This window comes from Oncorhynchus mykiss, chromosome 20 (genome assembly GCF_057628025.1).
Source record: "Oncorhynchus mykiss isolate SJ-2025 chromosome 20, ASM5762802v1, whole genome shotgun sequence".
Taxonomy (NCBI): domain Eukaryota; kingdom Metazoa; phylum Chordata; class Actinopteri; order Salmoniformes; family Salmonidae; genus Oncorhynchus; species Oncorhynchus mykiss.
In genome coordinates this window covers 5,964,518-5,981,008 of record NC_143041.1, presented here as the reverse complement: position 1 = coordinate 5,981,008, position 16,491 = coordinate 5,964,518, and the positions used below count along the sequence as shown (strand labels likewise).

Below are 16,491 nucleotides of genomic sequence, written 5' to 3'. Positions count from 1 at the left end.
TTGAAATTCCACAAGGCAGTGACAAAAAGCTTACAGCACCTAGTATTCCCAGGCAGTCTCCCATCCAAGTACTAAACAGGCCCGACCCTGCTTAGCTTCCGAGATCAGACGAGATCAGGCGTACTCAGGCCGGTGTGGCCGTAAGCGAGAAACAATCTCTTGCTGCACTATGTAAAGTCAAAGTGAGCCTGATTAACAGCTGTTGCATTTTCACCATTTAGATAAGCATCTTTGTGTCACTCAAAAAGTGGAAGAAATTGCATATACTGTAGCACAGATTGTTGGATGAAATACAAACTAACCTTGCTTACTTATTTCAAAGCGAGGGCACATATTTCAACCTTGTGGGAAAAAACGGACAAAGAGTTGAAATTCCACAAGGCAGTGACAAAAAGCTTACAGCACCTGGTATTCCCAGGCGGTCTCCCATCCAAGTACTAACCAGGCCCGACCCTGCTTAGCTTCCGAGATCAGACGAGATCAGGCGTACTCAGGCCGGTGTGGCCGTAAGCGAGAAACAATCTCTTGCTGCACTATGTAAAGTCAAAGTGAGCCTGATTAACAGCTGTTGCATTTTCACCATTTAGATAAGCATCTTTGTGTCACTCAAAAAGTGGAAGAAATTGCATATACTGTAGCACAGATTGTTGGATGAAATACAAACTAACCTTGCTTACTTATTTCAAAGCGAGGGCACATATTTCAACCTTGTGGGAAAAAACGGACAAAGAGTTGAAATTCCACAAGGCAGTGACAAAAAGCTTACAGCACCTGGTATTCCCAGGCGGTCTCCCATCCAAGTACTAACCAGGCCCGACCCTGCTTAGCTTCCGAGATCAGACGAGATCAGGCGTACTCAGGCCGGTGTGGCCGTAAGCGAGAAACAATCTCTTGCTGCACTATGTAAAGTCAAAGTGAGCCTGATTAACAGCTGTTGCATTTTCACCATTTAGATAAGCATCTTTGTGTCACTCAAAAAGTGGAAGAAATTGCATATACTGTAGCCATAATTTGTAGCACAGATTGTTGGATGAAATACAAACTAACCTTGCTTACTTATTTCAAAGCGAGGGCACATATTTCAACCTTGTGGGAAAAAACGGACAAAGAGTTGAAATTCCACAAGGCAGTGACAAAAAGCTTACAGCACCTAGTATTCCCAGGCGGTCTCCCATCCAAGTACTAACCAGGCCCGACCCTGCTTAGCTTCCGAGATCAGACGAGATCAGGCGTACTCAGGCCGGTGTGGCCGTAAGCGAGAAACAATCTCTTGCTGCACTATGTAAAGTCAAAGTGAGCCTGATTAACAGCTGTTGCATTTTCACCATTTAGATAAGCATCTTTGTGTCACTCAAAAAGTGGAAGAAATTGCATATACTGTAGCACAGATTGTTGGATGAAATACAAACTAACCTTGCTTACTTATTTCAAAGCGAGGGCACATATTTCAACCTTGTGGGAAAAAACGGACAAAGAGTTGAAATTCCACAAGGCAGTGACAAAAAGCTTACAGCACCTGGTATTCCCAGGCGGTCTCCCATCCAAGTACTAACCAGGCCCGACCCTGCTTAGCTTCCGAGATCAGACGAGATCAGGCGTACTCAGGCCGGTGTGGCCGTAAGCGAGAAACAATCTCTTGCTGCACTATGTAAAGTCAAAGTGAGCCTGATTAACAGCTGTTGCATTTTCACCATTTAGATAAGCATCTTTGTGTCACTCAAAAAGTGGAAGAAATTGCATATACTGTAGCACAGATTGTTGGATGAAATACAAACTAACCTTGCTTACTTATTTCAAAGCGAGGGCACATATTTCAACCTTGTGGGAAAAAACGGACAAAGAGTTGAAATTCCACAAGGCAGTGACAAAAAGCTTACAGCACCTGGTATTCCCAGGCGGTCTCCCATCCAAGTACTAACCAGGCCCGACCCTGCTTAGCTTCCGAGATCAGACGAGATCAGGCGTACTCAGGCCGGTGTGGCCGTAAGCGAGAAACAATCTCTTGCTGCACTATGTAAAGTCAAAGTGAGCCTGATTAACAGCTGTTGCATTTTCACCATTTAGATAAGCATCTTTGTGTCACTCAAAAAGTGGAAGAAATTGCATATACTGTAGCCATAATTTGTAGCACAGATTGTTGGATGAAATACAAACTAACCTTGCTTACTTATTTCAAAGCGAGGGCACATATTTCAACCTTGTGGGAAAAAACGGACAAAGAGTTGAAATTCCACAAGGCAGTGACAAAAAGCTTACAGCACCTGGTATTCCCAGGCGGTCTCCCATCCAAGTACTAACCAGGCCCGACCCTGCTTAGCTTCCGAGATCAGACGAGATCAGGCGTACTCAGGCCGGTGTGGCCATAAGCGAGAAACAATCTCTTGCTGCACTATGTAAAGTCAAAGTGAGCCTGATTAACAGCTGTTGCATTTTCACCATTTAGATAAGCATCTTTGTGTCACTCAAAAAGTGGAAGAAATTGCATATACTGTAGCACAGATTGTTGGATGAAATACAAACTAACCTTGCTTACTTATTTCAAAGCGAGGGCACATATTTCAACCTTGTGGGAAAAAACGGACAAAGAGTTGAAATTCCACAAGGCAGTGACAAAAAGCTTACAGCACCTGGTATTCCCAGGCGGTCTCCCATCCAAGTACTAACCAGGCCCGACCCTGCTTAGCTTCCGAGATCAGACGAGATCAGGCGTACTCAGGCCGGTGTGGCCGTAAGCGAGAAACAATCTCTTGCTTCACTATGTAAAGTCAAAGTGAGCCTGATTAACAGCTGTTGCATTTTCACCATTTAGATAAGCATCTTTGTGTCACTCAAAAAGTGGAAGAAATTGCATATACTGTAGCACAGATTGTTGGATGAAATACAAACTAACCTTGCTTACTTATTTCAAAGCGAGGGCACATATTTCAACCTTGTGGGAAAAAACGGACAAAGAGTTGAAATTCCACAAGGCAGTGACAAAAAGCTTACAGCACCTAGTATTCCCAGGCAGTCTCCCATCCAAGTACTAAACAGGCCCGACCCTGCTTAGCTTCCGAGATCAGACGAGATCAGGCGTACTCAGGCCGGTGTGGCCGTAAGCGAGAAACAATCTCTTGCTGCACTATGTAAAGTCAAAGTGAGCCTGATTAACAGCTGTTGCATTTTCACCATTTAGATAAGCATCTTTGTGTCACTCAAAAAGTGGAAGAAATTGCATATACTGTAGCACAGATTGTTGGATGAAATACAAACTAACCTTGCTTACTTATTTCAAAGCGAGGGCACATATTTCAACCTTGTGGGAAAAAACGGACAAAGAGTTGAAATTCCACAAGGCAGTGACAAAAAGCTTACAGCACCTAGTATTCCCAGGCGGTCTCCCATCCAAGTACTAACCAGGCCCGACCCTGCTTAGCTTCCGAGATCAGACGAGATCAGGCGTACTCAGGCCGGTGTGGCCGTAAGCGAGAAACAATCTCTTGCTGCACTATGTAAAGTCAAAGTGAGCCTGATTAACAGCTGTTGCATTTTCACCATTTAGATAAGCATCTTTGTGTCACTCAAAAAGTGGAAGAAATTGCATATACTGTAGCACAGATTGTTGGATGAAATACAAACTAACCTTGCTTACTTATTTCAAAGCGAGGGCACATATTTCAACCTTGTGGGAAAAAACGGACAAAGAGTTGAAATTCCACAAGGCAGTGACAAAAAGCTTACAGCACCTGGTATTCCCAGGCGGTCTCCCATCCAAGTACTAACCAGGCCCGACCCTGCTTAGCTTCCGAGATCAGACGAGATCAGGCGTACTCAGGCCGGTGTGGCCGTAAGCGAGAAACAATCTCTTGCTTCACTATGTAAAGTCAAAGTGAGCCTGATTAACAGCTGTTGCATTTTCACCATTTAGATAAGCATCTTTGTGTCACTCAAAAAGTGGAAGAAATTGCATATACTGTAGCACAGATTGTTGGATGAAATACAAACTAACCTTGCTTACTTATTTCAAAGCGAGGGCACATATTTCAACCTTGTGGGAAAAAACGGACAAAGAGTTGAAATTCCACAAGGCAGTGACAAAAAGCTTACAGCACCTGGTATTCCCAGGCGGTCTCCCATCCAAGTACTAACCAGGCCCGACCCTGCTTAGCTTCCGAGATCAGACGAGATCAGGCGTACTCAGGCCGGTGTGGCCGTAAGCGAGAAACAATCTCTTGCTGCACTATGTAAAGTCAAAGTGAGCCTGATTAACAGCTGTTGCATTTTCACCATTTAGATAAGCATCTTTGTGTCACTCAAAAAGTGGAAGAAATTGCATATACTGTAGCCATAATTTGTAGCACAGATTGTTGGATGAAATACAAACTAACCCTGCTTACTTATTTCAAAGCGAGGGCACATATTTCAACCTTGTGGGAAAAAACGGACAAAGAGTTGAAATTCCACAAGGCAGTGACAAAAAGCTTACAGCACCTGGTATTCCCAGGCGGTCTCCCATCCAAGTACTAACCAGGCCCGACCCTGCTTAGCTTCCGAGATCAGACGAGATCAGGCGTACTCAGGCCGGTGTGGCCGTAAGCGAGAAACAATCTCTTGCTGCACTATGTAAAGTCAAAGTGAGCCTGATTAACAGCTGTTGCATTTTCACCATTTAGATAAGCATCTTTGTGTCACTCAAAAAGTGGAAGAAATTGCATATACTGTAGCACAGATTGTTGGATGAAATACAAACTAACCTTGCTTACTTATTTCAAAGCGAGGGCACATATTTCAACCTTGTGGGAAAAAACGGACAAAGAGTTGAAATTCCACAAGGCAGTGACAAAAAGCTTACAGCACCTGGTATTCCCAGGCGGTCTCCCATCCAAGTACTAACCAGGCCCGACCCTGCTTAGCTTCCGAGATCAGACGAGATCAGGCGTACTCAGGCCGGTGTGGCCGTAAGCGAGAAACAATCTCTTGCTTCACTATGTAAAGTCAAAGTGAGCCTGATTAACAGCTGTTGCATTTTCACCATTTAGATAAGCATCTTTGTGTCACTCAAAAAGTGGAAGAAATTGCATATACTGTAGCACAGATTGTTGGATGAAATACAAACTAACCTTGCTTACTTATTTCAAAGCGAGGGCACATATTTCAACCTTGTGGGAAAAAACGGACAAAGAGTTGAAATTCCACAAGGCAGTGACAAAAAGCTTACAGCACCTGGTATTCCCAGGCGGTCTCCCATCCAAGTACTAACCAGGCCCGACCCTGCTTAGCTTCCGAGATCAGACGAGATCAGGCGTACTCAGGCCGGTGTGGCCGTAAGCGAGAAACAATCTCTTGCTGCACTATGTAAAGTCAAAGTGAGCCTGATTAACAGCTGTTGCATTTTCACCATTTAGATAAGCATCTTTGTGTCACTCAAAAAGTGGAAGAAATTGCATATACTGTAGCCATAATTTGTAGCACAGATTGTTGGATGAAATACAAACTAACCCTGCTTACTTATTTCAAAGCGAGGGCACATATTTCAACCTTGTGGGAAAAAACGGACAAAGAGTTGAAATTCCACAAGGCAGTGACAAAAAGCTTACAGCACCTGGTATTCCCAGGCGGTCTCCCATCCAAGTACTAACCAGGCCCGACCCTGCTTAGCTTCCGAGATCAGACGAGATCAGGCGTACTCAGGCCGGTGTGGCCGTAAGCGAGAAACAATCTCTTGCTGCACTATGTAAAGTCAAAGTGAGCCTGATTAACAGCTGTTGCATTTTCACCATTTAGATAAGCATCTTTGTGTCACTCAAAAAGTGGAAGAAATTGCATATACTGTAGCACAGATTGTTGGATGAAATACAAACTAACCTTGCTTACTTATTTCAAAGCGAGGGCACATATTTCAACCTTGTGGGAAAAAACGGACAAAGAGTTGAAATTCCACAAGGCAGTGACAAAAAGCTTACAGCACCTGGTATTCCCAGGCGGTCTCCCATCCAAGTACTAACCAGGCCCGACCCTGCTTAGCTTCCGAGATCAGACGAGATCAGGCGTACTCAGGCCGGTGTGGCCGTAAGCGAGAAACAATCTCTTGCTGCACTATGTAAAGTCAAAGTGAGCCTGATTAACAGCTGTTGCATTTTCACCATTTAGATAAGCATCTTTGTGTCACTCAAAAAGTGGAAGAAATTGCATATACTGTAGCACAGATTGTTGGATGAAATACAAACTAACCTTGCTTACTTATTTCAAAGCGAGGGCACATATTTCAACCTTGTGGGAAAAAACGGACAAAGAGTTGAAATTCCACAAGGCAGTGACAAAAAGCTTACAGCACCTGGTATTCCCAGGCGGTCTCCCATCCAAGTACTAACCAGGCCCGACCCTGCTTAGCTTCCGAGATCAGACGAGATCAGGCGTACTCAGGCCGGTGTGGCCGTAAGCAAGAAACAATCTCTTGCTGCACTATGTAAAGTCAAAGTGAGCCTGATTAACAGCTGTTGCATTTTCACCATTTAGATAAGCATCTTTGTGTCACTCAAAAAGTGGAAGAAATTGCATATACTGTAGCCATAATTTGTAGCACAGATTGTTGGATGAAATACAAACTAACCTTGCTTACTTATTTCAAAGCGAGGGCACATATTTCAACCTTGTGGGAAAAAACGGACAAAGAGTTGAAATTCCACAAGGCAGTGACAAAAAGCTTACAGCACCTGGTATTCCCAGGCGGTCTCCCATCCAAGTACTAACCAGGCCCGACCCTGCTTAGCTTCCGAGATCAGACGAGATCAGGCGTACTCAGGCCGGTGTGGCCGTAAGCGAGAAACAATCTCTTGCTGCACTATGTAAAGTCAAAGTGAGCCTGATTAACAGCTGTTGCATTTTCACCATTTAGATAAGCATCTTTGTGTCACTCAAAAAGTGGAAGAAATTGCATATACTGTAGCCATAATTTGTAGCACAGATTGTTGGATGAAATACAAACTAACCTTGCTTACTTATTTCAAAGCGAGGGCACATATTTCAACCTTGTGGGAAAAAACGGACAAAGAGTTGAAATTCCACAAGGCAGTGACAAAAAGCTTACAGCACCTGGTATTCCCAGGCGGTCTCCCATCCAAGTACTAACCAGGCCCGACCCTGCTTAGCTTCCGAGATCAGACGAGATCAGGCGTACTCAGGCCGGTGTGGCCGTAAGCAAGAAACAATCTCTTGCTGCACTATGTAAAGTCAAAGTGAGCCTGATTAACAGCTGTTGCATTTTCACCATTTAGATAAGCATCTTTGTGTCACTCAAAAAGTGGAAGAAATTGCATATACTGTAGCACAGATTGTTGGATGAAATACAAACTAACCTTGCTTACTTATTTCAAAGCGAGGGCACATATTTCAACCTTGTGGGAAAAAACGGACAAAGAGTTGAAATTCCACAAGGCAGTGACAAAAAGCTTACAGCACCTGGTATTCCCAGGCGGTCTCCCATCCAAGTACTAACCAGGCCCGACCCTGCTTAGCTTCCGAGATCAGACGAGATCAGGCGTACTCAGGCCGGTGTGGCCGTAAGCGAGAAACAATCTCTTGCTGCACTATGTAAAGTCAAAGTGAGCCTGATTAACAGCTGTTGCATTTTCACCATTTAGATAAGCATCTTTGTGTCACTCAAAAAGTGGAAGAAATTGCATATACTGTAGCACAGATTGTTGGATGAAATACAAACTAACCTTGCTTACTTATTTCAAAGCGAGGGCACATATTTCAACCTTGTGGGAAAAAACGGACAAAGAGTTGAAATTCCACAAGGCAGTGACAAAAAGCTTACAGCACCTGGTATTCCCAGGCGGTCTCCCATCCAAGTACTAACCAGGCCCGACCCTGCTTAGCTTCCGAGATCAGACGAGATCAGGCGTACTCAGGCCGGTGTGGCCGTAAGCGAGAAACAATCTCTTGCTGCACTATGTAAAGTCAAAGTGAGCCTGATTAACAGCTGTTGCATTTTCACCATTTAGATAAGCATCTTTGTGTCACTCAAAAAGTGGAAGAAATTGCATATACTGTAGCACAGATTGTTGGATGAAATACAAACTAACCTTGCTTACTTATTTCAAAGCGAGGGCACATATTTCAACCTTGTGGGAAAAAACGGACAAAGAGTTGAAATTCCACAAGGCAGTGACAAAAAGCTTACAGCACCTGGTATTCCCAGGCGGTCTCCCATCCAAGTACTAACCAGGCCCGACCCTGCTTAGCTTCCGAGATCAGACGAGATCAGGCGTACTCAGGCCGGTGTGGCCGTAAGCGAGAAACAATCTCTTGCTGCACTATGTAAAGTCAAAGTGAGCCTGATTAACAGCTGTTGCATTTTCACCATTTAGATAAGCATCTTTGTGTCACTCAAAAAGTGGAAGAAATTGCATATACTGTAGCACAGATTGTTGGATGAAATACAAACTAACCTTGCTTACTTATTTCAAAGCGAGGGCACATATTTCAACCTTGTGGGAAAAAACGGACAAAGAGTTGAAATTCCACAAGGCAGTGACAAAAAGCTTACAGCACCTGGTATTCCCAGGCGGTCTCCCATCCAAGTACTAACCAGGCCCGACCCTGCTTAGCTTCCGAGATCAGACGAGATCAGGCGTACTCAGGCCGGTGTGGCCGTAAGCAAGAAACAATCTCTTGCTGCACTATGTAAAGTCAAAGTGAGCCTGATTAACAGCTGTTGCATTTTCACCATTTAGATAAGCATCTTTGTGTCACTCAAAAAGTGGAAGAAATTGCATATACTGTAGCCATAATTTGTAGCACAGATTGTTGGATGAAATACAAACTAACCTTGCTTACTTATTTCAAAGCGAGGGCACATATTTCAACCTTGTGGGAAAAAACGGACAAAGAGTTGAAATTCCACAAGGCAGTGACAAAAAGCTTACAGCACCTGGTATTCCCAGGCGGTCTCCCATCCAAGTACTAACCAGGCCCGACCCTGCTTAGCTTCCGAGATCAGACGAGATCAGGCGTACTCAGGCCGGTGTGGCCGTAAGCGAGAAACAATCTCTTGCTGCACTATGTAAAGTCAAAGTGAGCCTGATTAACAGCTGTTGCATTTTCACCATTTAGATAAGCATCTTTGTGTCACTCAAAAAGTGGAAGAAATTGCATATACTGTAGCCATAATTTGTAGCACAGATTGTTGGATGAAATACAAACTAACCTTGCTTACTTATTTCAAAGCGAGGGCACATATTTCAACCTTGTGGGAAAAAACGGACAAAGAGTTGAAATTCCACAAGGCAGTGACAAAAAGCTTACAGCACCTGGTATTCCCAGGCGGTCTCCCATCCAAGTACTAACCAGGCCCGACCCTGCTTAGCTTCCGAGATCAGACGAGATCAGGCGTACTCAGGCCGGTGTGGCCGTAAGCGAGAAACAATCTCTTGCTGCACTATGTAAAGTCAAAGTGAGCCTGATTAACAGCTGTTGCATTTTCACCATTTAGATAAGCATCTTTGTGTCACTCAAAAAGTGGAAGAAATTGCATATACTGTAGCACAGATTGTTGGATGAAATACAAACTAACCTTGCTTACTTATTTCAAAGCGAGGGCACATATTTCAACCTTGTGGGAAAAAACGGACAAAGAGTTGAAATTCCACAAGGCAGTGACAAAAAGCTTACAGCACCTGGTATTCCCAGGCGGTCTCCCATCCAAGTACTAACCAGGCCCGACCCTGCTTAGCTTCCGAGATCAGACGAGATCAGGCGTACTCAGGCCGGTGTGGCCGTAAGCGAGAAACAATCTCTTGCTGCACTATGTAAAGTCAAAGTGAGCCTGATTAACAGCTGTTGCATTTTCACCATTTAGATAAGCATCTTTGTGTCACTCAAAAAGTGGAAGAAATTGCATATACTGTAGCACAGATTGTTGGATGAAATACAAACTAACCTTGCTTACTTATTTCAAAGCGAGGGCACATATTTCAACCTTGTGGGAAAAAACGGACAAAGAGTTGAAATTCCACAAGGCAGTGACAAAAAGCTTACAGCACCTGGTATTCCCAGGCGGTCTCCCATCCAAGTACTAACCAGGCCCGACCCTGCTTAGCTTCCGAGATCAGACGAGATCAGGCGTACTCAGGCCGGTGTGGCCGTAAGCGAGAAACAATCTCTTGCTGCACTATGTAAAGTCAAAGTGAGCCTGATTAACAGCTGTTGCATTTTCACCATTTAGATAAGCATCTTTGTGTCACTCAAAAAGTGGAAGAAATTGCATATACTGTAGCCATAATTTGTAGCACAGATTGTTGGATGAAATACAAACTAACCTTGCTTACTTATTTCAAAGCGAGGGCACATATTTCAACCTTGTGGGAAAAAACGGACAAAGAGTTGAAATTCCACAAGGCAGTGACAAAAAGCTTACAGCACCTAGTATTCCCAGGCGGTCTCCCATCCAAGTACTAACCAGGCCCGACCCTGCTTAGCTTCCGAGATCAGACGAGATCAGGCGTACTCAGGCCGGTGTGGCCGTAAGCGAGAAACAATCTCTTGCTGCACTATGTAAAGTCAAAGTGAGCCTGATTAACAGCTGTTGCATTTTCACCATTTAGATAAGCATCTTTGTGTCACTCAAAAAGTGGAAGAAATTGCATATACTGTAGCACAGATTGTTGGATGAAATACAAACTAACCTTGCTTACTTATTTCAAAGCGAGGGCACATATTTCAACCTTGTGGGAAAAAACGGACAAAGAGTTGAAATTCCACAAGGCAGTGACAAAAAGCTTACAGCACCTGGTATTCCCAGGCGGTCTCCCATCCAAGTACTAACCAGGCCCGACCCTGCTTAGCTTCCGAGATCAGACGAGATCAGGCGTACTCAGGCCGGTGTGGCCGTAAGCGAGAAACAATCTCTTGCTTCACTATGTAAAGTCAAAGTGAGCCTGATTAACAGCTGTTGCATTTTCACCATTTAGATAAGCATCTTTGTGTCACTCAAAAAGTGGAAGAAATTGCATATACTGTAGCACAGATTGTTGGATGAAATACAAACTAACCTTGCTTACTTATTTCAAAGCGAGGGCACATATTTCAACCTTGTGGGAAAAAACGGACAAAGAGTTGAAATTCCACAAGGCAGTGACAAAAAGCTTACAGCACCTGGTATTCCCAGGCGGTCTCCCATCCAAGTACTAACCAGGCCCGACCCTGCTTAGCTTCCGAGATCAGACGAGATCAGGCGTACTCAGGCCGGTGTGGCCGTAAGCGAGAAACAATCTCTTGCTGCACTATGTAAAGTCAAAGTGAGCCTGATTAACAGCTGTTGCATTTTCACCATTTAGATAAGCATCTTTGTGTCACTCAAAAAGTGGAAGAAATTGCATATACTGTAGCACAGATTGTTGGATGAAATACAAACTAACCTTGCTTACTTATTTCAAAGCGAGGGCACATATTTCAACCTTGTGGGAAAAAACGGACAAAGAGTTGAAATTCCACAAGGCAGTGACAAAAAGCTTACAGCACCTGGTATTCCCAGGCGGTCTCCCATCCAAGTACTAACCAGGCCCGACCCTGCTTAGCTTCCGAGATCAGACGAGATCAGGCGTACTCAGGCCGGTGTGGCCGTAAGCGAGAAACAATCTCTTGCTGCACTATGTAAAGTCAAAGTGAGCCTGATTAACAGCTGTTGCATTTTCACCATTTAGATAAGCATCTTTGTGTCACTCAAAAAGTGGAAGAAATTGCATATACTGTAGCACAGATTGTTGGATGAAATACAAACTAACCTTGCTTACTTATTTCAAAGCGAGGGCACATATTTCAACCTTGTGGGAAAAAACGGACAAAGAGTTGAAATTCCACAAGGCAGTGACAAAAAGCTTACAGCACCTGGTATTCCCAGGCGGTCTCCCATCCAAGTACTAACCAGGCCCGACCCTGCTTAGCTTCCGAGATCAGACGAGATCAGGCGTACTCAGGCCGGTGTGGCCGTAAGCGAGAAACAATCTCTTGCTGCACTATGTAAAGTCAAAGTGAGCCTGATTAACAGCTGTTGCATTTTCACCATTTAGATAAGCATCTTTGTGTCAATCAAAAAGTGGAAGAAATTGCATATACTGTAGCACAGATTGTTGGATGAAATACAAACTAACCTTGCTTACTTATTTCAAAGCGAGGGCACATATTTCAACCTTGTGGGAAAAAACGGACAAAGAGTTGAAATTCCACAAGGCAGTGACAAAAAGCTTACAGCACCTGGTATTCCCAGGCGGTCTCCCATCCAAGTACTAACCAGGCCCGACCCTGCTTAGCTTCCGAGATCAGACGAGATCAGGCGTACTCAGGCCGGTGTGGCCGTAAGCGAGAAACAATCTCTTGCTGCACTATGTAAAGTCAAAGTGAGCCTGATTAACAGCTGTTGCATTTTCACCATTTAGATAAGCATCTTTGTGTCACTCAAAAAGTGGAAGAAATTGCATATACTGTAGCACAGATTGTTGGATGAAATACAAACTAACCTTGCTTACTTATTTCAAAGCGAGGGCACATATTTCAACCTTGTGGGAAAAAACGGACAAAGAGTTGAAATTCCACAAGGCAGTGACAAAAAGCTTACAGCACCTGGTATTCCCAGGCGGTCTCCCATCCAAGTACTAACCAGGCCCGACCCTGCTTTGCTTCCGAGATCAGACGAGATCAGGCGTACTCAGGCCGGTGTGGCCGTAAGCGAGAAACAATCTCTTGCTGCACTATGTAAAGTCAAAGTGAGCCTGATTAACAGCTGTTGCATTTTCACCATTTAGATAAGCATCTTTGTGTCACTCAAAAAGTGGAAGAAATTGCATATACTGTAGCCATAATTTGTAGCACAGATTGTTGGATGAAATACAAACTAACCTTGCTTACTTATTTCAAAGCGAGGGCACATATTTCAACCTTGTGGGAAAAAACGGACAAAGAGTTGAAATTCCACAAGGCAGTGACAAAAAGCTTACAGCACCTGGTATTCCCAGGCGGTCTCCCATCCAAGTACTAACCAGGCCCGACCCTGCTTAGCTTCCGAGATCAGACGAGATCAGGCGTACTCAGGCCGGTGTGGCCGTAAGCGAGAAACAATCTCTTGCTGCACTATGTAAAGTCAAAGTGAGCCTGATTAACAGCTGTTGCATTTTCACCATTTAGATAAGCATCTTTGTGTCACTCAAAAAGTGGAAGAAATTGCATATACTGTAGCACAGATTGTTGGATGAAATACAAACTAACCTTGCTTACTTATTTCAAAGCGAGGGCACATATTTCAACCTTGTGGGAAAAAACGGACAAAGAGTTGAAATTCCACAAGGCAGTGACAAAAAGCTTACAGCACCTGGTATTCCCAGGCGGTCTCCCATCCAAGTACTAACCAGGCCCGACCCTGCTTAGCTTCCGAGATCAGACGAGATCAGGCGTACTCAGGCCGGTGTGGCCGTAACCGAGAAACAATCTCTTGCTGCACTATGTAAAGTCAAAGTGAGCCTGATTAACAGCTGTTGCATTTTCACCATTTAGATAAGCATCTTTGTGTCACTCAAAAAGTGGAAGAAATTGCATATACTGTAGCACAGATTGTTGGATGAAATACAAACTAACCTTGCTTACTTATTTCAAAGCGAGGGCACATATTTCAACCTTGTGGGAAAAAACGGACAAAGAGTTGAAATTCCACAAGGCAGTGACAAAAAGCTTACAGCACCTGGTATTCCCAGGCGGTCTCCCATCCAAGTACTAACCAGGCCCGACCCTGCTTAGCTTCCGAGATCAGACGAGATCAGGCGTACTCAGGCCGGTGTGGCCGTAAGCGAGAAACAATCTCTTGCTGCACTATGTAAAGTCAAAGTGAGCCTGATTAACAGCTGTTGCATTTTCACCATTTAGATAAGCATCTTTGTGTCACTCAAAAAGTGGAAGAAATTGCATATACTGTAGCACAGATTGTTGGATGAAATACAAACTAACCTTGCTTACTTATTTCAAAGCGAGGGCACATATTTCAACCTTGTGGGAAAAAATGGACAAAGAGTTGAAATTCCACAAGGCAGTGACAAAAAGCTTACAGCACCTGGTATTCCCAGGCGGTCTCCCATCCAAGTACTAACCAGGCCCGACCCTGCTTAGCTTCCGAGATCAGACGAGATCAGGCGTACTCAGGCCGGTGTGGCCGTAAGCGAGAAACAATCTCTTGCTGCACTATGTAAAGTCAAAGTGAGCCTGATTAACAGCTGTTGCATTTTCACCATTTAGATAAGCATCTTTGTGTCACTCAAAAAGTGGAAGAAATTGCATATACTGTAGCACAGATTGTTGGATGAAATACAAACTAACCTTGCTTACTTATTTCAAAGCGAGGGCACATATTTCAACCTTGTGGGAAAAAACGGACAAAGAGTTGAAATTCCACAAGGCAGTGACAAAAAGCTTACAGCACCTGGTATTCCCAGGCGGTCTCCCATCCAAGTACTAACCAGGCCCGACCCTGCTTAGCTTCCGAGATCAGACGAGATCAGGCGTACTCAGGCCGGTGTGGCCGTAAGCGAGAAACAATCTCTTGCTGCACTATGTAAAGTCAAAGTGAGCCTGATTAACAGCTGTTGCATTTTCACCATTTAGATAAGCATCTTTGTGTCACTCAAAAAGTGGAAGAAATTGCATATACTGTAGCCATAATTTGTAGCACAGATTGTTGGATGAAATACAAACTAACCTTGCTTACTTATTTCAAAGCGAGGGCACATATTTCAACCTTGTGGGAAAAAACGGACAAAGAGTTGAAATTCCACAAGGCAGTGACAAAAAGCTTACAGCACCTGGTATTCCCAGGCGGTCTCCCATCCAAGTACTAACCAGGCCCGACCCTGCTTAGCTTCCGAGATCAGACGAGATCAGGCGTACTCAGGCCGGTGTGGCCGTAAGCGAGAAACAATCTCTTGCTGCACTATGTAAAGTCAAAGTGAGCCTGATTAACAGCTGTTGCATTTTCACCATTTAGATAAGCATCTTTGTGTCACTCAAAAAGTGGAAGAAATTGCATATACTGTAGCACAGATTGTTGGATGAAATACAAACTAACCTTGCTTACTTATTTCAAAGCGAGGGCACATATTTCAACCTTGTGGGAAAAAACGGACAAAGAGTTGAAATTCCACAAGGCAGTGACAAAAAGCTTACAGCACCTGGTATTCCCAGGCGGTCTCCCATCCAAGTACTAACCAGGCCCGACCCTGCTTAGCTTCCGAGATCAGACGAGATCAGGCGTACTCAGGCCGGTGTGGCCGTAAGCAATAAACAATCTCTTGCTGCACTATGTAAAGTCAAAGTGAGCCTGATTAACAGCTGTTGCATTTTCACCATTTAGATAAGCATCTTTGTGTCACTCAAAAAGTGGAAGAAATTGCATATACTGTAGCACAGATTGTTGGATGAAATACAAACTAACCTTGCTTACTTATTTCAAAGCGAGGGCACATATTTCAACCTTGTGGGAAAAAACGGACAAAGAGTTGAAATTCCACAAGGCAGTGACAAAAAGCTTACAGCACCTGGTATTCCCAGGCGGTCTCCCATCCAAGTACTAACCAGGCCCGACCCTGCTTAGCTTCCGAGATCAGACGAGATCAGGCGTACTCAGGCCGGTGTGGCCGTAAGCGAGAAACAATCTCTTGCTGCACTATGTAAAGTCAAAGTGAGCCTGATTAACAGCTGTTGCATTTTCACCATTTAGATAAGCATCTTTGTGTCACTCAAAAAGTGGAAGAAATTGCATATACTGTAGCACAGATTGTTGGATGAAATACAAACTAACCTTGCTTACTTATTTCAAAGCGAGGGCACATATTTCAACCTTGTGGGAAAAAACGGACAAAGAGTTGAAATTCCACAAGGCAGTGACAAAAAGCTTACAGCACCTGGTATTCCCAGGCGGTCTCCCATCCAAGTACTAACCAGGCCCGACCCTGCTTAGCTTCCGAGATCAGACGAGATCAGGCGTACTCAGGCCGGTGTGGCCGTAAGCGAGAAACAATCTCTTGCTGCACTATGTAAAGTCAAAGTGAGCCTGATTAACAGCTGTTGCATTTTCACCATTTAGATAAGCATCTTTGTGTCACTCAAAAAGTGGAAGAAATTGCATATACTGTAGCACAGATTGTTGGATGAAATACAAACTAACCTTGCTTACTTATTTCAAAGCGAGGGCACATATTTCAACCTTGTGGGAAAAAACGGACAAAGAGTTGAAATTCCACAAGGCAGTGACAAAAAGCTTACAGCACCTGGTATTCCCAGGCGGTCTCCCATCCAAGTACTAACCAGGCCCGACCCTGCTTAGCTTCCGAGATCAGACGAGATCAGGCGTACTCAGGCCGGTGTGGCCGTAAGCGAGAAACAATCTCTTGCTGCACTATGTAAAGTCAAAGTGAGCCTGATTAACAGCTGTTGCATTTTCACCATTTAGATAAGCATCTTTGTGTCACTCAA

The 16,491-nt window shown here is 44.1% G+C and overlaps 42 non-coding genes and 3 pseudogenes across 42 annotated transcripts; all 45 read right to left on the bottom strand.

Moving 5' to 3' along the window:
- Window positions 1-27: 27 nt before the first annotated feature.
- Window positions 28-146, bottom strand: LOC118942268 (5S ribosomal RNA; annotated as a pseudogene).
- A 247-nt stretch (window positions 147-393) lies between these two features.
- Window positions 394-512, bottom strand: LOC118942269 (5S ribosomal RNA). Its single transcript, XR_005038218.1, has one exon. It is a non-coding gene; the product is annotated as a 5S ribosomal RNA (ribosomal RNA).
- A 247-nt stretch (window positions 513-759) lies between these two features.
- On the bottom strand, window positions 760-878 carry LOC118942270 (5S ribosomal RNA). Its single transcript, XR_005038219.1, has one exon. It is a non-coding gene; the product is annotated as a 5S ribosomal RNA (ribosomal RNA).
- A 260-nt stretch (window positions 879-1,138) lies between these two features.
- Window positions 1,139-1,257, bottom strand: LOC118942271 (5S ribosomal RNA). Its single transcript, XR_005038220.2, has one exon. It is a non-coding gene; the product is annotated as a 5S ribosomal RNA (ribosomal RNA).
- Window positions 1,258-1,504: 247 nt separating this feature from the next.
- LOC118942272 (5S ribosomal RNA) lies at window positions 1,505-1,623 on the bottom strand. The gene has a single exon (XR_005038221.1). It is a non-coding gene; the product is annotated as a 5S ribosomal RNA (ribosomal RNA).
- A 247-nt stretch (window positions 1,624-1,870) lies between these two features.
- On the bottom strand, window positions 1,871-1,989 carry LOC118942273 (5S ribosomal RNA). Its single transcript, XR_005038222.1, has one exon. It is a non-coding gene; the product is annotated as a 5S ribosomal RNA (ribosomal RNA).
- A 260-nt stretch (window positions 1,990-2,249) lies between these two features.
- On the bottom strand, window positions 2,250-2,368 carry LOC118942274 (5S ribosomal RNA). The gene has a single exon (XR_005038223.2). It is a non-coding gene; the product is annotated as a 5S ribosomal RNA (ribosomal RNA).
- A 247-nt stretch (window positions 2,369-2,615) lies between these two features.
- Window positions 2,616-2,734, bottom strand: LOC118942275 (5S ribosomal RNA). Its single transcript, XR_005038224.1, has one exon. It is a non-coding gene; the product is annotated as a 5S ribosomal RNA (ribosomal RNA).
- Window positions 2,735-2,981: 247 nt separating this feature from the next.
- LOC118942276 (5S ribosomal RNA) lies at window positions 2,982-3,100 on the bottom strand (annotated as a pseudogene).
- Window positions 3,101-3,347: 247 nt separating this feature from the next.
- Window positions 3,348-3,466, bottom strand: LOC118942278 (5S ribosomal RNA). The gene has a single exon (XR_005038227.2). It is a non-coding gene; the product is annotated as a 5S ribosomal RNA (ribosomal RNA).
- Window positions 3,467-3,713: 247 nt separating this feature from the next.
- On the bottom strand, window positions 3,714-3,832 carry LOC118942279 (5S ribosomal RNA). The gene has a single exon (XR_005038228.1). It is a non-coding gene; the product is annotated as a 5S ribosomal RNA (ribosomal RNA).
- A 247-nt stretch (window positions 3,833-4,079) lies between these two features.
- Window positions 4,080-4,198, bottom strand: LOC118942436 (5S ribosomal RNA). The gene has a single exon (XR_005038386.2). It is a non-coding gene; the product is annotated as a 5S ribosomal RNA (ribosomal RNA).
- A 260-nt stretch (window positions 4,199-4,458) lies between these two features.
- LOC118942280 (5S ribosomal RNA) lies at window positions 4,459-4,577 on the bottom strand. The gene has a single exon (XR_005038229.1). It is a non-coding gene; the product is annotated as a 5S ribosomal RNA (ribosomal RNA).
- A 247-nt stretch (window positions 4,578-4,824) lies between these two features.
- Window positions 4,825-4,943, bottom strand: LOC118942445 (5S ribosomal RNA). Its single transcript, XR_016490059.1, has one exon. It is a non-coding gene; the product is annotated as a 5S ribosomal RNA (ribosomal RNA).
- Window positions 4,944-5,190: 247 nt separating this feature from the next.
- Window positions 5,191-5,309, bottom strand: LOC118942281 (5S ribosomal RNA). Its single transcript, XR_005038230.1, has one exon. It is a non-coding gene; the product is annotated as a 5S ribosomal RNA (ribosomal RNA).
- Window positions 5,310-5,569: 260 nt separating this feature from the next.
- LOC118942437 (5S ribosomal RNA) lies at window positions 5,570-5,688 on the bottom strand. The gene has a single exon (XR_005038387.2). It is a non-coding gene; the product is annotated as a 5S ribosomal RNA (ribosomal RNA).
- A 247-nt stretch (window positions 5,689-5,935) lies between these two features.
- LOC118942282 (5S ribosomal RNA) lies at window positions 5,936-6,054 on the bottom strand. Its single transcript, XR_005038231.1, has one exon. It is a non-coding gene; the product is annotated as a 5S ribosomal RNA (ribosomal RNA).
- A 247-nt stretch (window positions 6,055-6,301) lies between these two features.
- Window positions 6,302-6,420, bottom strand: LOC118942454 (5S ribosomal RNA). Its single transcript, XR_016490057.1, has one exon. It is a non-coding gene; the product is annotated as a 5S ribosomal RNA (ribosomal RNA).
- Window positions 6,421-6,680: 260 nt separating this feature from the next.
- On the bottom strand, window positions 6,681-6,799 carry LOC118942283 (5S ribosomal RNA). Its single transcript, XR_005038232.1, has one exon. It is a non-coding gene; the product is annotated as a 5S ribosomal RNA (ribosomal RNA).
- A 260-nt stretch (window positions 6,800-7,059) lies between these two features.
- On the bottom strand, window positions 7,060-7,178 carry LOC118942284 (5S ribosomal RNA). The gene has a single exon (XR_005038233.1). It is a non-coding gene; the product is annotated as a 5S ribosomal RNA (ribosomal RNA).
- A 247-nt stretch (window positions 7,179-7,425) lies between these two features.
- Window positions 7,426-7,544, bottom strand: LOC118942447 (5S ribosomal RNA). The gene has a single exon (XR_016490055.1). It is a non-coding gene; the product is annotated as a 5S ribosomal RNA (ribosomal RNA).
- A 247-nt stretch (window positions 7,545-7,791) lies between these two features.
- LOC118942285 (5S ribosomal RNA) lies at window positions 7,792-7,910 on the bottom strand. The gene has a single exon (XR_005038234.1). It is a non-coding gene; the product is annotated as a 5S ribosomal RNA (ribosomal RNA).
- Window positions 7,911-8,157: 247 nt separating this feature from the next.
- Window positions 8,158-8,276, bottom strand: LOC118942420 (5S ribosomal RNA). Its single transcript, XR_005038370.2, has one exon. It is a non-coding gene; the product is annotated as a 5S ribosomal RNA (ribosomal RNA).
- A 247-nt stretch (window positions 8,277-8,523) lies between these two features.
- LOC118942286 (5S ribosomal RNA) lies at window positions 8,524-8,642 on the bottom strand. Its single transcript, XR_005038235.1, has one exon. It is a non-coding gene; the product is annotated as a 5S ribosomal RNA (ribosomal RNA).
- Window positions 8,643-8,902: 260 nt separating this feature from the next.
- On the bottom strand, window positions 8,903-9,021 carry LOC118942421 (5S ribosomal RNA). Its single transcript, XR_005038371.2, has one exon. It is a non-coding gene; the product is annotated as a 5S ribosomal RNA (ribosomal RNA).
- Window positions 9,022-9,281: 260 nt separating this feature from the next.
- On the bottom strand, window positions 9,282-9,400 carry LOC118942287 (5S ribosomal RNA). Its single transcript, XR_005038236.1, has one exon. It is a non-coding gene; the product is annotated as a 5S ribosomal RNA (ribosomal RNA).
- Window positions 9,401-9,647: 247 nt separating this feature from the next.
- Window positions 9,648-9,766, bottom strand: LOC118942289 (5S ribosomal RNA). The gene has a single exon (XR_005038238.1). It is a non-coding gene; the product is annotated as a 5S ribosomal RNA (ribosomal RNA).
- Window positions 9,767-10,013: 247 nt separating this feature from the next.
- LOC118942438 (5S ribosomal RNA) lies at window positions 10,014-10,132 on the bottom strand. Its single transcript, XR_005038388.2, has one exon. It is a non-coding gene; the product is annotated as a 5S ribosomal RNA (ribosomal RNA).
- Window positions 10,133-10,392: 260 nt separating this feature from the next.
- LOC118942290 (5S ribosomal RNA) lies at window positions 10,393-10,511 on the bottom strand. The gene has a single exon (XR_005038239.2). It is a non-coding gene; the product is annotated as a 5S ribosomal RNA (ribosomal RNA).
- Window positions 10,512-10,758: 247 nt separating this feature from the next.
- Window positions 10,759-10,877, bottom strand: LOC118942291 (5S ribosomal RNA). Its single transcript, XR_005038240.1, has one exon. It is a non-coding gene; the product is annotated as a 5S ribosomal RNA (ribosomal RNA).
- A 247-nt stretch (window positions 10,878-11,124) lies between these two features.
- LOC118942292 (5S ribosomal RNA) lies at window positions 11,125-11,243 on the bottom strand. The gene has a single exon (XR_005038241.1). It is a non-coding gene; the product is annotated as a 5S ribosomal RNA (ribosomal RNA).
- Window positions 11,244-11,490: 247 nt separating this feature from the next.
- LOC118942293 (5S ribosomal RNA) lies at window positions 11,491-11,609 on the bottom strand. Its single transcript, XR_005038242.1, has one exon. It is a non-coding gene; the product is annotated as a 5S ribosomal RNA (ribosomal RNA).
- Window positions 11,610-11,856: 247 nt separating this feature from the next.
- LOC118942294 (5S ribosomal RNA) lies at window positions 11,857-11,975 on the bottom strand. Its single transcript, XR_005038243.1, has one exon. It is a non-coding gene; the product is annotated as a 5S ribosomal RNA (ribosomal RNA).
- Window positions 11,976-12,222: 247 nt separating this feature from the next.
- Window positions 12,223-12,341, bottom strand: LOC118942295 (5S ribosomal RNA). Its single transcript, XR_005038244.1, has one exon. It is a non-coding gene; the product is annotated as a 5S ribosomal RNA (ribosomal RNA).
- Window positions 12,342-12,588: 247 nt separating this feature from the next.
- Window positions 12,589-12,707, bottom strand: LOC118942296 (5S ribosomal RNA). The gene has a single exon (XR_005038245.2). It is a non-coding gene; the product is annotated as a 5S ribosomal RNA (ribosomal RNA).
- A 260-nt stretch (window positions 12,708-12,967) lies between these two features.
- On the bottom strand, window positions 12,968-13,086 carry LOC118942439 (5S ribosomal RNA). Its single transcript, XR_005038389.2, has one exon. It is a non-coding gene; the product is annotated as a 5S ribosomal RNA (ribosomal RNA).
- A 247-nt stretch (window positions 13,087-13,333) lies between these two features.
- Window positions 13,334-13,452, bottom strand: LOC118942297 (5S ribosomal RNA; annotated as a pseudogene).
- A 247-nt stretch (window positions 13,453-13,699) lies between these two features.
- LOC118942422 (5S ribosomal RNA) lies at window positions 13,700-13,818 on the bottom strand. The gene has a single exon (XR_005038372.2). It is a non-coding gene; the product is annotated as a 5S ribosomal RNA (ribosomal RNA).
- A 247-nt stretch (window positions 13,819-14,065) lies between these two features.
- LOC118942298 (5S ribosomal RNA) lies at window positions 14,066-14,184 on the bottom strand. Its single transcript, XR_005038247.1, has one exon. It is a non-coding gene; the product is annotated as a 5S ribosomal RNA (ribosomal RNA).
- Window positions 14,185-14,431: 247 nt separating this feature from the next.
- On the bottom strand, window positions 14,432-14,550 carry LOC118942440 (5S ribosomal RNA). Its single transcript, XR_005038390.2, has one exon. It is a non-coding gene; the product is annotated as a 5S ribosomal RNA (ribosomal RNA).
- Window positions 14,551-14,810: 260 nt separating this feature from the next.
- On the bottom strand, window positions 14,811-14,929 carry LOC118942300 (5S ribosomal RNA). The gene has a single exon (XR_005038249.1). It is a non-coding gene; the product is annotated as a 5S ribosomal RNA (ribosomal RNA).
- Window positions 14,930-15,176: 247 nt separating this feature from the next.
- LOC118942301 (5S ribosomal RNA) lies at window positions 15,177-15,295 on the bottom strand. The gene has a single exon (XR_005038250.1). It is a non-coding gene; the product is annotated as a 5S ribosomal RNA (ribosomal RNA).
- A 247-nt stretch (window positions 15,296-15,542) lies between these two features.
- On the bottom strand, window positions 15,543-15,661 carry LOC118942089 (5S ribosomal RNA). Its single transcript, XR_005038038.2, has one exon. It is a non-coding gene; the product is annotated as a 5S ribosomal RNA (ribosomal RNA).
- A 247-nt stretch (window positions 15,662-15,908) lies between these two features.
- Window positions 15,909-16,027, bottom strand: LOC149974095 (5S ribosomal RNA). The gene has a single exon (XR_016490048.1). It is a non-coding gene; the product is annotated as a 5S ribosomal RNA (ribosomal RNA).
- A 247-nt stretch (window positions 16,028-16,274) lies between these two features.
- Window positions 16,275-16,393, bottom strand: LOC149974094 (5S ribosomal RNA). The gene has a single exon (XR_016490046.1). It is a non-coding gene; the product is annotated as a 5S ribosomal RNA (ribosomal RNA).
- Between the last annotated feature and the right edge of the window lie 98 nt (window positions 16,394-16,491).